Genomic DNA, 14,906 nt, shown 5'->3' with positions numbered 1-14,906 from the left:
TCACCTTACAATCTCACAAAGTGTCTTCGGTCTCGTGTTATAGCCGGCTCTTATTCTACAGTCTGCTCTCTCTCTCTCTCTCCTCCAACTAAGCAAAGACATAATACTTTAGACCTTATAACCTACTTATGTCACCTTATTATACTTGCTATTAGCACGGCTAGATGACTGGAACATGGAGCGCGATGGCGGTACACGAGGACTAGCAGGAGCGGCCAATCTGCATGGCTCTCAGAGTAATGCTACTAGTGAGTTGCGTTGGGATTTTCCCCAAAGAGAAAGGGTGAAGCAATACAGTAGCGGATAGTATTTCCCTCAGTAGAGGACCAAGGTTATTGAACCAATAGGAGACTCACGCAAACGATCTTTAGCAATATCTATACACACAAGAGCAAATGCTTGCACCCAGCACGGGCAAGAGGGTTGTCAATCCCCTTGTACTCGTTAATTACAAGGTTTAAATCTGATAGTAGTAGATAAATAAATTTTAAAGTGAAATAAAAGTAATAAAATTGCAGCAAAGTATTTTTTGTTTTAGCAATATGATTAAAATAGACCCGGGAGCCATAATTTTCACTAGAGGCATCTTTCTCATAAGAATAGCATACGGTGGGTAGACAAATTACTCTTGGGCAATTGATAGAAAATCGCATAGTTATGACGTTATTCATGGCATGAGGATCGACTCCTCCATGCATCTACTACTATTACTCCACTTCGAGAGCGCTTCTATGCTTGCCTCTCTACATATTAGGTTCATAACAAACAGAGTAATGCATTAAGTATGATGACATAATGTAGACAGAATAAAACCAAGCAATATGATTAAACCCCGTCCCTTAATTAGTAGCAACAATACAAATACGTGCCTCGCTACCCCTTCTATCACTGGGTGAGGACACCGCAAGATTGAACCTACTACTATGCAACACTTCCACTGAAGATCTATAAATCAACTTGGCCAAAGAAAACCCATAGATCGAAAAGCATTACATAGTTATAACAATAATACATAATAAAGTTCAGAAAAGACTCCGTTACTTTCAATGAAGAATCCAATCATAAATCCACAATTCATCGGATCCCAACAAACACACCACAAAAGAAGATTACGTCGAATAGAACCAATTTATATGCACTGGAGCATGTGCATGTAGTTCAAATTTGAATTATTCACATAAAATGCCTAGAAAATCCAGTTAATGTATAAAAATGTCCAAACGAACCCCGAAAATTCCAAAATTTAACACAACACTCCTGTTTTTCTATGTTGACACTAGAAATTTTTTGAAAGCAATAAGAGGCAACGGATATCGTTTCGTCCCCAAAGGTGGCACGTTCCCTACAGAAACCATCACGCTTGTTGTGAGAAGCTCTGGTTTGTGAGAAGTTTATACCCAAACCTGCCCCAAATGGGACAAAAAATTTATCACGGCATGTTGATGCCGCTCCATGATAGCATGCTAAGTTTCATGAATTTCAGACGAGTTTTGGATTTACTAGAATTTAAAAACCATGTATCTCAATGTTTGCGGCCGAGTGACGGTGGCAGGGTGTTTGACATTCATTCCCATTTCTTGCATGGGACCTAAGCATGCAACCAAGGATACAGATTTGATTTTTCAACCAATTTATATGCACTGGAGCATGTGCATGTAGTTTAAATTTGAATTATGCACATAAAATGCCTAGAAAACCCAGTTAATGTATAAAAATGTCCAAACAAACCCTGAAAATTTCCAAAATTAAACACAACACTCCTGTTGTTCTATGTTGTCGGCGTCCTGGGACCGGGGGTGCCCAGACTTGCCTGCCTGCGGCCCATGGTGTGGCTCCGTCGACGGCCTGGTACGGCCCAGCTTCAGCAACAACAACTCAAGACCCTCGCGAGGGGCCAGGCCTCGCGAGGCGGATGACACCAAGACCTCCACGAGGAGTGGCCTTCCCAGGCTGGCTCCTGAGAAGCGGAGATATCAATGCAGGCTGCACCTCGCGAGGGTCACATGACGTGAGCCACGACGACCAAGACTAGGCGGGCGCCAGCGGGCGCAGTGTACCAGTTTCCTCTTTGGTGCTAAGGAGGCAAGCGCAGGTGAGAGGTCCCGAGGAATCAAGCAAAGGTTTCCATATCGGTGCAACAAGACCAAGACCACCAGGACGACAGGAAGGAGGTCATCGCGGAGCCCATTGCAGCGTCACCACCAGAGGCTTTTGCAGGCGAAGACCACTTTTGTCAGGATAACTTGTACTAGTTGTCTCCCTTCGAGTTTGGCCGTTGTGGGATCCCTTCCCGCCTACCTTTGGGAAGAGGACCAAGGCCACTATAAATAGGACTTAGCCACCACCATAGAGGGGACGGATCGATTCCACCCTGACCACCTCACCAGCTCATCGAGCCCAAGAACACCTCACCTCCCGAGGCTGTTCCACCACTGTACTAGTTCATCCTCAGCACTTCGAGGCAATCCACCACAAAGCTGGAGTAGGGTATTACACCGCAAGGTGGCTCGAACCAGGATAAACTGTTGTATCTCTTGTCCCTTGGGTTCGTTGAGCTAGGCCTTGGAATCGTTGAGCGGGCAGACTGGGGAGGACGAGTTCTTCACACGCACCCCAGAGTTCGAACCTCTCAAGGGCCTGCGGAACCCTGAATCCGACATTTGGCGCGCCAGGTAGGGGGTCCGTCGGACCCTCTCTTCTTCCAGTCGGCCCGCCATCGCCCTGCAGTTCCGATGGCTGACGATCCGAGGGCCCATGGCAAGCACTAGGCTGCTTGGCCCACCCGGGCAGCGCCGTCCGCCCAAGAAGACCTCAACGCCGCCGGACACGGGCGGCGCGGCCGACGCCGTCCGCCCTTGCACCAAGGCGTACGCGCGCCACCACGCGATCTTTGGGCTACACCGCGGCGACAACACTGCACACTCGTCGGGAGCAGGCGAACAGGCGAGCCGCGCTCATCATAGCGCGCGAGCTGCTGCATTGCAGGTTGGCGGAGGGCGGCCGCGATGCATTGCTGGAGCGGGTCGCCGAGCTGCTTGACGCCACCTGCAGGGGTGCGGCGCCCTTCTGCTCCCTACCCACGCCTGGGGTTGTGGTAGGGGCACGCACGGGGCCCCGTCGTGCCCGCGCGCTCCCCGAAGCGTCAGGGGGATTCGACAACATCAACATGGCCCGCAGCGCCGCTCGTCCTGCCACGACTGCGCCGCCTCCAGGAGGGGCAAGCCCTGGCAGTCCCCTGCGGGGCCGCGCTGGGATGTCACCCCATGGCCACCAGGGCCAGGCGCCAGGACTGGCGGCTCAAGGCGTGGGGCACCCAGGCGACGGACCCGGCGCGGCAACTACAGACGCCTACGTGCCCCACATGATGGGCCTGGAGTACACACCGGAGGAAGGCCCCAACTCGTTCCCCGAGCCAGGCTGGGCAAAAGGGACGCTAGAGGCTGGGGTTTTCCACGAGCTGCCCGGCACCGACCCCTTCTGCGACAATGACCGCAGGGTACAGCCGATATCTCGGGAGCACGCTTATGCTAACCATGGACCGCAGGTGAACCAGGCCACAACAGCGGCACCCCAGGGCGGTGGCTCCGCTCCCGGCGGGAGTGGCGCCCTGGGGGCTGCGCGGGAGGGGCCTGGAGTCAGGGCCTCCCCCGCGCCGCGTGGAGCAAGGTGTTGCACGGAGGTAGGTCCTCTGCCAGGGAAGGCGCCGGTGAGCCCTTCCCCCCGGCAGAGGGACCGTGGTCACCGAGGGCGCTGCCAGCGTCCCTCTTGCCCCTTGGTCTCATCCTGGTTTCCGGATGCCCCAACGGTGGTCGGGGGTGGCGCAGGGCGGGGCCCTCGTCTAGCGATATGAAGCAAGGCTCACGCCTATGAAGGTATCCGCTCGTGACACTCTCACGTAATAATGAGTGGGGTTGTACACGCGCGGAGTCTCCGGAGTGCCGCCCTCGGGCCTCGGGGGCTCCCGCCCACGTCCAAGTGGAAGCACCATGCTCCGCGCTGGCCGTCGGCACTGTCCCCCAATGACTATGCTCACATCCAGTGAAAGCACTTAGCTCCATGCTGGTGGGAAGACAAGAAGACTAGCTAGGTGCCGTACGAGGCTATTTGCTTTCGTTCCTTTTTCTGTAACTCGATTCGTCACCTTTTGGACTGAGATTTGGAGTTCTTTTGTGTTGTCGAGAGCCGGGGGAGTCTTCTCTTGTTTTGTGTTCGTCTCTTGCTTTTCGGTCACGCATTTTACTCTGGGGCTCATGCCTGGTACCCCCTCCTGCGAGTGCCCCGTGAGCGGGGGCTGGGCATAGTACGCGTGCGCTAGGCACGCTCAGGCAAGCCTGGGCAGTGACAAGGCCCCCCCGAGGGTCAAGGACACAATCGCCACAGGACCACCGCGCACATACCTTGCCGTAGTCTGGCACCCTCTCCTCGCGAGGCTCTCTTGGACGGGCCAGCAGGCTTCTCGGGAGGCTTAGAACCTCATGAGCCTCGAGGGGCCGACCTCGGGAGGAGGGTATGACCAGGATGTCGGGGCTCGCCCAAGACCTGCGGAGCCAAGGTAAGATGTAACAAATGCCCCGCTCGGAAGCCCCACAGGCCCGCAATGGCGCATCTCAAGCCCTGTCCTTAAAAGGCGCGTCATCATTTCATACATTATGTTTCATACATTATAAGGGGGCCCCCCTTTTTCAAAATGCTTTCACACCCCACAGGGCCACGCCCGGAGGTTTTCTCTTTCACACACTTAAGGCAAAATAAAATACAGGATTAGCCGGAGGTGTTGCCGTCCACGCTGTCCCCGTTGTCTTCATCATCGCCACCCGAGCGGCTACTATCATCGTCTTCATCATCGTCGTCTGCGCCACCCTCTCCGACCACCATCACGGCCGCGTCATCCTCAGGGCCGAACTCCTCGACCAGGGCATCCACGTTGTCGTTCACCCAGCTCGACGGGTTGTCGCGGATGACCCCGGGCACGGGGGCTATGGCGGCGTCGAAGTCAAAATGGGGATCGAGGCTCTGGAGGTGACTGAAGACGTGCGAGAGTCCCCGGGAGGCCCCGGCTCCTCTCCTCAACAAGTTCGCGAGCCCTCGCGGCCCGGTCCTCCAGGCGCGTCACGATTTCGGTGAAGAAGCGGAGGTGGCTGGCGTAATCTTCCTCGCGTGGGTGCGGTGCGCTCTCCTCGCAGATCACGCTCAAGGCTCGGTTGGCCCTCACCCTGAGGGCCTGGAGCATAGAAGCATGCTCACGCTGCAGAGTCTGCCGACGGCACGCCTCGTCGGCATTCTTCTTCATGAGGGACGCGACGTCATCGATCTTCTGCTGAAGTGAGAGCAAGTCGGCGCGGGTGGAGGCCAAGTTAGCCTGGGCAGAGGTCTGGGCTGCCTTGGCGACCCCCTCGCGCTGCTCCGCCTCATCCAGTTTGGTCCTAAGGGTGGCGGTCCTGCCCTCAGCCTCAGCCTCCACGAACACTAGCGCCAGGCGGTGCTCGTCGACAAGATCTGCGCGAGCCTTCGCCACTCTCCGGTCAACCTCCTCCTGGATCTTGGCTTCTCGCACGGTGATGGCATCCTCAGCCATGGTCACCTGGCGCTCCCTCACCTCCAGCTGCTCAAGCTCCAGGCTGCGCTCCGAGGCCTCCAGCACCAGCGCCTCCTCGCGTTTCTGGATCTCCTCCTCTTCGGAAGGCGCTCCCCTCATTGACGCCAAGACGGCCATGCACGCCTCAATCCGCTGCTCAAGGGTGGCGTTCAAGGACAAGAGTTCCCGTTCACGCTCCTCGGCAGCCTCGCGGTGATGGTCGGCTGCCCTGGCCTCCTCCAAGGCCCGGTCGCAGGCTTCGCATGAGGTCACAAGGGACACCTCGGCCTTCGCATTGGCGCGCTCATGCTGAAGATGCCCGAGGTTGGTAGCCACCTTCAACTGGTGCCACTCGTTCGCCAGCCGAAGGCCCTCCGTCTCAAGGCGGGCGTCAACGTCGACAAGCTCTTCTCCGAGCCAGCTCAGCGCACCCAATGCCTCCCGGAAAAGCTCGTGGCGTATAGCACCGCGCTCGCGCGCAAGCTCCAGCACATGGCCAAGCCCGTCCTTCGCGTCGGGATTGTTGGGGAAGCTTGAGGCAGCCCGCCTGCCCTTGGCGAGGGGCTCATAGCTGGCACTTTCCCCGCCACCCTTCGGGCCTCGCCAAAGGTGCCGGATCGCGTGGCCTCGCCACTCGAAGACGAAGCCAGGGCTGGGGTTACCCAGCCACCAGTGATGACCAATGGAGGAGCCCTCGGCACGCCTTCTTCACCCCAGGTCGGACCATGAAGGGGGGATGACAAGAATGCAGGATCGAGGCCCCTCATCGGCGCGTCCGCCTCTTGGACAGGCCCCGCGCCTCGCGTAGTGGCCCAGCGGGGAGAGCCCGAGGCCTGGGGCGAGTCAAGGGCTAGTGGAGGCCGCTCCTCAGAAGACCTCACCATTGTAGCCGAAGGGATCCTGAAGAGCCATCGTCAGGAAAGGACGCAACATGCAGGAAATCATGAGGATAAGGTACTTACTCGTCTATGGCTATGTACTTCCTCTGCTTCAGCGGCCGGTAGGCGTCACCACTGCAGCTTGGAGATCCTTTCCTCCTGCGGAGCGCGTCGAGGTTCAGGCGAAGCTGGCCGAAGCCCGGGACGCGACCGTCAGCATCTGGGGCACTCGGCGGGGACCCTGGGGTGGAGACCTCAGGAGCATCAGACTGCGCCATCTTCCCAGCCTCCACCTTAGGATTGCTCGCCCGAGATCCGGGGCGCGCGACCTCGGGAGCCTCGGACCACGGCAGCTCCCCAGCCTCCACCTCAGGATTGCTCACCCGAGCTCCGGGGGCGGCAACCTCGGGAGCCTCGAAACGCGCCAGCTCTCCGGCTGCCTCTTCAGGACGGCTCACCCGAGCATCGGGGGCTGCCATCTCAGGAGCTCCGACTGACGTCGTTTCTTCAGCAGCCACCTCGGTGCCATTTGGCAGCGCTCGCCCCCTGCATCCGCCTCCGGGGTGCGCGCCGCGATGGCGGCAGGCAGAGGAACCATGAGGATGGGGTTCTCACGGGACCCTTCAAGGCCGGGCGCAGCCCCCATTCATCAAAAGGGGCATCTGCCTCACAAAATCCTCCTTGTTCGAGCAACAGTACAGGAGGCAACCCTCCTCCGGAAGCATGGCTGGCGCTGGGTCGCCCGTCAAGAGCTCCAGCACCGTACGCAGCGTATCAGAAGGGAGCGCTGACACATGGAGCCTCATGGGGTCCCTGCTGCCGGCAAAGGCCCACATTGGCCGAGAATGACGCTGAAGCGGAGCAATACGGCACTGAACGAACTCCGTCACAACCATGGGCGCCGTCACCCCAAGCTTCTTCAACCTGGCCAGCCTGCGCCAGACATGGGCAAGACGATGGTCGACGAGCTTCGCGTGTCCCCAGCCAGAGCTGGGTACGGCCGGCACTCGTGGGAGCAAGAGTAGGGAATTGAGCACCCCGGCGTCCACGAACACCCACCGCCTCCGGAATCCATTTGTAACTGGAGAGAGCTCAAAGTCGATGCCCGAGCCGGCGGTCGCCGCTACGGCCTGAATGGCCACGCACCCCGAGCGCTAGCAGGCATCGACCAGATGAAGCGAGAAGAAATGACAAAACAGGGCCACGGAAGGGACAATGCCCACCATGGCCTCGCAGACGAAGGCGAAGACGGCAAGGAGAATGATGGATTGGGGATCCAGATGCAGCGCATGGACTTGGTAATGCGAGAGTATGGCGTTGAAGAAATCAGAGAAAGGGGGATCAGGCCAGCCAAGAGGGCGTGAAGATGAATGGGGATCTCAGTGGCTACCATATCGATCATGGCGCGGGAAGCAGGCCAAGCCACCATCACCTTCCATTCATTGGATTTTAGCAAGCGCTGGGCGAACCTTGTCCAGCCCTTCTTGATTGAGCACCATCGACCGCTCGAGGGCGGGCTCGAAGGTCAGCGGAGATTCGACCGGAGCACAACATTTCCCCTTCTTCTTCTTCTTCAGGCGCGGCGCCATAGCGACAGGGGAGGACCGGAGCCGGGGTTGTTGGAAATATGCCCTAGAGGCAATAATAAAATGGTTATTATTATATTTCCTTGTTCATGATAATTGTCTATTGTTCATGCTATAATTGTGTTATCCGGAAATCGTAATACATGTGTGAATACATAGACCACAACATGTCCCTAGTGAGCCTCTAGTTGACTAGCTCGTTGATCAACAGATAGTCATGGTTTCCTGACTATGGACATTGGATGTCATTGATAACAGGATCACATCATTAGGAGAATGATGTGATGGACAAGACCCAATCCTAAGCATAGCACAAGATCGTGTAGTTCGTTTGCTAGAGCTTTTCCAAATGTCAAGTATCATTTCCTTAGACCATGAGATTGTGCAACTCCCGGATACCATAGGAGTGCTTTGGGTGTGCCAAACGTCACAACGTAACTGGGTGGCTATAAAGGTGCACTACGGGTACCTCCGAAAGTGTCTGTTGGGTTGGCACGAATCGAGACTGGGATTTGTCACTCCGTATGACGGAGAGGTATCTCTGGGCCCACTCGGTAATGCATCATCATAATGAGCTCAATGTGACCAAGTGTTTGGTCACGGGATCATGCATTACGGTACGAGTAAAGTGACTTGCCGGTAACGAGATTGAACAAGGTATTGGGATACCGACGATCGAATCTCGGGCAAGTAACGTACCGATTGACAAAGGGAATTGTATACGGGATTGATTGAATCCTCGACATCGTGGTTCATCCGATGAGATGAACATGTGGGAGCCAACATGGGTATCCAGATCCCACTGTTGGTTATTGACCGGAGAGTCGTCTCGGTCATGTCCGCATGTCTCCCGAACCCGTAGGGTCTACACACTTAAGGTTCGGTGACGCTAGGGTTGTAGAGATACTAGTATGCGGTAACCCGAAAGTTTTTCGGAGTCCCGGATGAGATCCCGGATCTCACGAGGAGTTCCGGAATGGTCCAGAGGTGAAGAATTATATATAGGAAGTCCAGTTTCGGCCACCGGGAAAGTTTCGGGGGTCACCGGTATTGTACCGGGACCACCGGAAGGGTCCCGGGGGTCCACCGGGTGGGGCCACCTATCCCGGAGGGCCCCATGGGCTGAAGTGGGGAAGGGAACCAGCCCCTGGTGGGCTGGTGCACCCCCCTTGGGCCTCCCCTGCGCCTAGGGTTGGAAACCCTAGGGGTGGGGGGGGGGGGGCGCCCCACTTGACTTGGGGGGCAAGTCCCCCCCCCTTAGCCGCCGCCCCCTTGAGATGGGATCCCAGGGGGCCGGCGCCCCCCTGGACCCCTATATAAAGAGGGGGGAGGGAGGGCAGCCGCACCTAAGCCCCTGGCGCCTCCCTCTCCCTCCCGTGACACCTCTCCCTCTCGTTGAGCTTGGCGAAGCCCTGCCGAGATCCCCGCTACTTCCACCACCATGCTGTCGTGCTGCTGGATCTCCATCAACCTCTCCTTCCCCCTTGCTGGATCAAGTAGGAGGAGACGTCTTCCCCAACCGTACGTGTGTTGAACGCGGAGGTGCCGTCCGTTCGGCGCTCAGTCATCGGTGATTTGGATCACGACGAGTACGACTCCATCAACCCCGTTCACTTGAACGCTTCCGCTCGCGATCTACAAGGGTATGTAGATGCACTCTTTTCCCTCTCGTTGCTAGAAGACTCCATAGATTGTTCTTGGTGATGCGTTGAAATTTTTTAATTTCTGCAACGATCCCCAACAGTGGCATCATGAGCTAGGTCTATGCGTAGTTTCTATGCACGATTAGAACACAAACTTGTTGTGGGCGTAGATGTTGTCAATTTTCTTGCCACTACTAGTCTTATCTTGTTTCGGCGGCATCGTGGGATGAAGCGGCCCAGACCGACCTTACACGTACGCTTACGTGAGACAGGTTCCACCGACTGACATGCACTAGTTGCATAAGGTGGCTAGCGGGTGTCTGTCTCTCCCACTTTAGTCGGATCGGATTCGATGAAAAGGGTCCTTATGAAGGGTAAATAGAAATTGGCATATCACGTTGTGGTTTTACGTAGGTAAGAAACGTTCTTGCTAGAAACCTATAGAAGCCACGTAAAAACATGCAACAACAATTAGAGGACGTCTAACTTGTTTTTGCAGCATATGCCTTGTGATGTGATATGGCCAAAAGGATGTGATGAATGAGATATATGTGATGTATGAGTTGATCATGTTCTTGTAATAGGAATCACGACTTGCATGTCGATGAGTATGACAACCGGCAGGAGCCATAGGAGTTGTCTTTATTTTTTGTATGACCTGCGTGTCATTGAATAACACCATGTAAATTACTTTACTTTATTGCTAAACACGTTAGCCATAGAAGTAGAAGTAATCATTGGCGTGACAACTTCATTAAGACACGATGATGGAGATCATGGTGTCATGCCGGTGACGAAGATGATCATGGCGCCCCGAAGATGGAGATCAAAAGGAGCAAAATGATATTGGCCATATCATGTCACTATTTGATTGCATGTGATGTTTATCATGTTTTACATCTTATTTGCTTAGAATGACGGTAGCTTAAATAAGATGATCCATCGCAATAATTTCAAGAAAGTGTTCCCCCTAACTGTGCACCGTTGCGAAGGTTCGTTGTTTCGAAGCACCACGTGATGATCGGGTGTGATAGATTCTAACGTTCGAATACAACGGGTGTAAGCCAGATTTACACACGCAATACACTTAGGTTGACTTGACGAGCCTAGCATGTATAGACATGGCCTCGGAACACGGAAGACCGAAAGGTCGAGCATGAGTCGTATAGAAGATACGATCAACATGAAGATGTTCACCGATGTTGACTAGTCCGTCTCACGTGATGATCGGACACGGCCTAGTTGACTCGGATCATGTTTCACTTAGATGACTAGAGGGATGTCTATCTGAGTGGGAGTTCATTGAATAATTTGATTAGATGAACTTAATTATCATGAACTTAGTCTAAAATATTTACAATATGTCTTGTAGATCAAATGGCCCACGCTAATGTTGCCCTCAACTTCAACGCGTTCCTAGAGAAAACCAAGCTGAAAGATGATGGCAGCAACTATACGGACTGGGTCCGGAACCTGAGGATCATCCTCATAGCTGCCAAGAAAGATTATGTCCTAAAAGCACCGCTAGGTGACGCACCCATCCCAGAGAACCAAGACGTTATGAACGCTTGGCAGCAGCATGCTGATGATTACTCCCTCGTTCAGTGCGGGATGCTTTACAGCTTAGAACCGGGGCTCCAAAAGCGTTTTGAGCAACACGGAGCATATGAGATGTTCGAAGAGCTGAAAATGGTTTTCCAAGCTCATGCCCGGGTCGAGAGATATGAAGTCTCCGACAAGTTCTTCAGTTGTAAGATGGAGGAAAATAGTTCTGTCGGTGAGCACATACTCAAAATGTCTGGGTTACACAACCGCTTGACTCAGCTGGGAGTTAATCTCCCGGATGACGCGGTCATTGACAGAATCCTTCAGTCGCTTCCACCGAGCTACAAGAGCTTTGTGATGAACTTCAATATGCAGGGGATGGAAAAGACCATTCCTGAGGTATATTCAATGCTGAAATCAGCGGAGGTGGAGATCAAAAAGGAGCATCAAGTGTTGATGGTGAATAAAACCACTAAGTTCAAGAAAGGCAAGGGTAAGAAGAACTTCAAGAAGGACGACAAGGGAGTTTCCGCGCCCGGTAAGCCAGTTGCCGGGAAGAAGCCAAAGAATGGACCCAAGCCTGAGTGCTTTTATTGCAAGGGAAGTGGTCACTCGAAGCGGAACTGCCCCAAGTACTTAGCGGACAAGAAGGCCGGCAACACCAAAGGTATATGTGATATACATGTTATTGATGTGTACCTTACCAGCACTCATAGTAGCTCCTGGGTATTTGATACCGGTGCGGTTGCTCATATTTGTAACTCAAAGCAGGAGCTGCGGAATAAACGAAGACTGGCAAAGGACGAGGTGACGATGCGCGTCGGGAATGGTTCCAAGGTCGATGTGATCGCCGTCGGCACGCTACCTCTACATTTACCTACAAGATTAGTTTTAAACCTCAATAATTGTTATTCAGTGCCTGCTTTGAGCATGAACATTGTATCTGGATCTCGTTTAATGCGAGATGGCTACTCATTTAAATCCGAGAATAATGGTTGTTCTATTTATATGAGAGATATGTTTTATGGTCATGCACCGCTGGTCAATGGTTTATTCTTAATGAATCTCGAATGTGATGTTACACATATTCATAGTGTGAATACCAAGAAATGTAAGGTTGATAATGATAGTCCCACATACTTGTGGCACTGCCGTCTTGGTCACATTGGTGTCAAGCGCATGAAGAAGCTCCATGCTGATGGACTTTTAGAGTCTCTTGATTACGAATCATTTGACACGTGCGAACCATGCCTCATGGGTAAGATGACCAAGACTCCGTTCTCCGGAACAATGGAGCGAGCAACCAACTTATTGGAAATCATACATACTGATGTGTGCGGTCCAATGAGTGTTGAGGCTCGCGGTGGCTATCGTTATGTTCTCACTCTCACTGATGACTTGAGTAGATATGGGTATGTCTACCTAATGAAGCACAAGTCTGAGACCTTTGAAAAGTTCAAGGAATTTCAGAGTGAGGTTGAGAATCAACGTGATAGGAAAATAAAATTCTTACGATCAGATCGTGGAGGGGAATATTTGAGTCATGAATTTGGCACACACTTAAGGAAATGTGGAATAGTTTCACAACTCACGCCGCCTGGAACACCTCAGCGAAATGGTGTGTCCGAACGTCGTAATCGCACTCTATTGGATATGGTGCGATCTATGATGTCTCTTACCGATCTACCGCTCTCATTTTGGGGCTATGCTTTAGAGACTGCCGCATTCACTTTAAATAGGGCTCCATCGAAATCCGTTGAGACGACACCGTATGAATTATGGTTTGGAAAGAAACCTAAGCTGTCGTTTCTTAAAGTTTGGGGATGCGATGCTTATGTCAAGAAACTTCAACCTGAAAAGCTCGAACCTAAGTCAGAAAAATGCGTCTTCATAGGATACCCTAAGGAAACCATTGGGTATACCTTCTACCTCAGATTCGAAGGCAAGATCTTTGTTGCAAAGAACGGGTCCTTTCTGGAGAAAGAGTTTCTCTCGAAAGAAGTAAGTGGGAGGAAAGTGGAACTTGATGAGATGACCCCTCTCTAACCAGAAAGTAGCGCAGCACAAGAAAATGTTTCTGTGGTGCCTGCACCGACTAGAGAGGAAGTTAATGATGACGATCATGATCAAGTTACCACTGAACTGCGTAGGTCCACAAGGACACGTTCCGCACCAGAGTGGTACGGCAACCCTGTCTTGGAAATCATGTTGTTGGACAACGGTGAACCTTCGAACTATGAAGAAGCAATGGCGGGTCCAGATTCCAACAAATGGCTTGAAGCCATGCAATCCGAGATAGGATCCATGTATGAAAACAAAGTGTGGACTTTGACAGACTTGCCCGATGATCGGCGAGCGATAGAAAATAAATGGATCTTTAAGAAGAAGATGGACGCGGATGGAAATGTTACCATCTATAAAGCTCGACTTGTCGCTAAGGGTTATCGACAAGTTCAAGGAGTTGACTACGATGAGACCTTCTCACCCGTAGCGAAGCTGAAGTCCGTCCGAATCATGTTAGCAATTGCCGCATTCTACGATTATGAAATATGGCAAATGGACGTCAAAATGGCATTCCTTAACGACTTCCTTAAGGAAGAATTGTATATGATGCAGCCGGAAGGTTTTGTCGATCCTAAGAATGCTGACAAAGTATGCAAGCTCCAGCGCTCAATCTATGGGCTGGTGCAGGCATCTCGGAGTTGGAACATTCTCTTTGATGAGATGATCAAAGCATTTGGGTTTACACATACTTACGGAGAAGCCTGTGTTTACAAGAAAGTGAGTGGGAGCTCTGTAGCATTTCTCATATTATATGTGGATGACATACTATTGATGGGAAATGATATAGAATTCTTGGAAAGTATAAAGGCCTACTTGAATAAGTGTTTTCAATGAAGGACCTTGGAGAAGCTGCTTACATATTAGGCATCAAGATCTATAGAGATAGATCGAGACGCCTCATAGGTCTTTCACAAAGCACATACCTTGACAAGATATTGAAGAAGTTCAATATGGATCAGTCCAAGAAGGGGTTCTTGCCTGTATTGCAAGGTGTGAGATTGAGCACGGCTCAATGCCCGACCACGGCAGAAGATAGAGAAAAGATGAGTGTCGTCCCCTATGCCTCGGCCATAGGGTCTATTATGTATGCCATGCTGTGTACCAGACCTGATGTAAACCTTGCCGTGAGTTTGGTAGGAAGGTACCAAAGTAATCCCGGCATGGAACACTGGACAGCGGTCAAGAACATCCTGAAGTACCTGAAAAGGACTAAGGATATGTTTCTTGTTTATGGAGGTGACGAAGAGCTCGTCGTAAAGGGTTACGTCGATGCTAGCTTCAACACAGATCTGGATGACTCTAAGTCACAAACCGGATACGTGTATATATTGAATGGTGGGGCAGTAAGCTAGTGCAGTTGCAAGCAAAGCGTTGTGGCGGGATCTACATGTGAAGCGGAATACATGGCGGCCTCAGAGGCAGCACAAGAAGCAATCTGGGTGAAGGAGTTCATTACCGACCTAGGAGTTATTCCCAATGCGTCGGGCCCGATGACTCTCTTCTGTGACAACACTGGAGCTATTGCCCTTGCCAAGGAGCCCAGGTTTCACAGGAAGACCAGGCATATCAAGCGTCACTTCAACTCCATCCGTGAAAGTGTTCAAAATGGAGACAT

This window comes from Aegilops tauschii, chromosome 6 (genome assembly GCF_002575655.3).
Source record: "Aegilops tauschii subsp. strangulata cultivar AL8/78 chromosome 6, Aet v6.0, whole genome shotgun sequence".
In the NCBI taxonomy this organism is placed as follows: domain Eukaryota; kingdom Viridiplantae; phylum Streptophyta; class Magnoliopsida; order Poales; family Poaceae; genus Aegilops; species Aegilops tauschii.
This window is presented reverse-complemented; position numbering follows the sequence as displayed.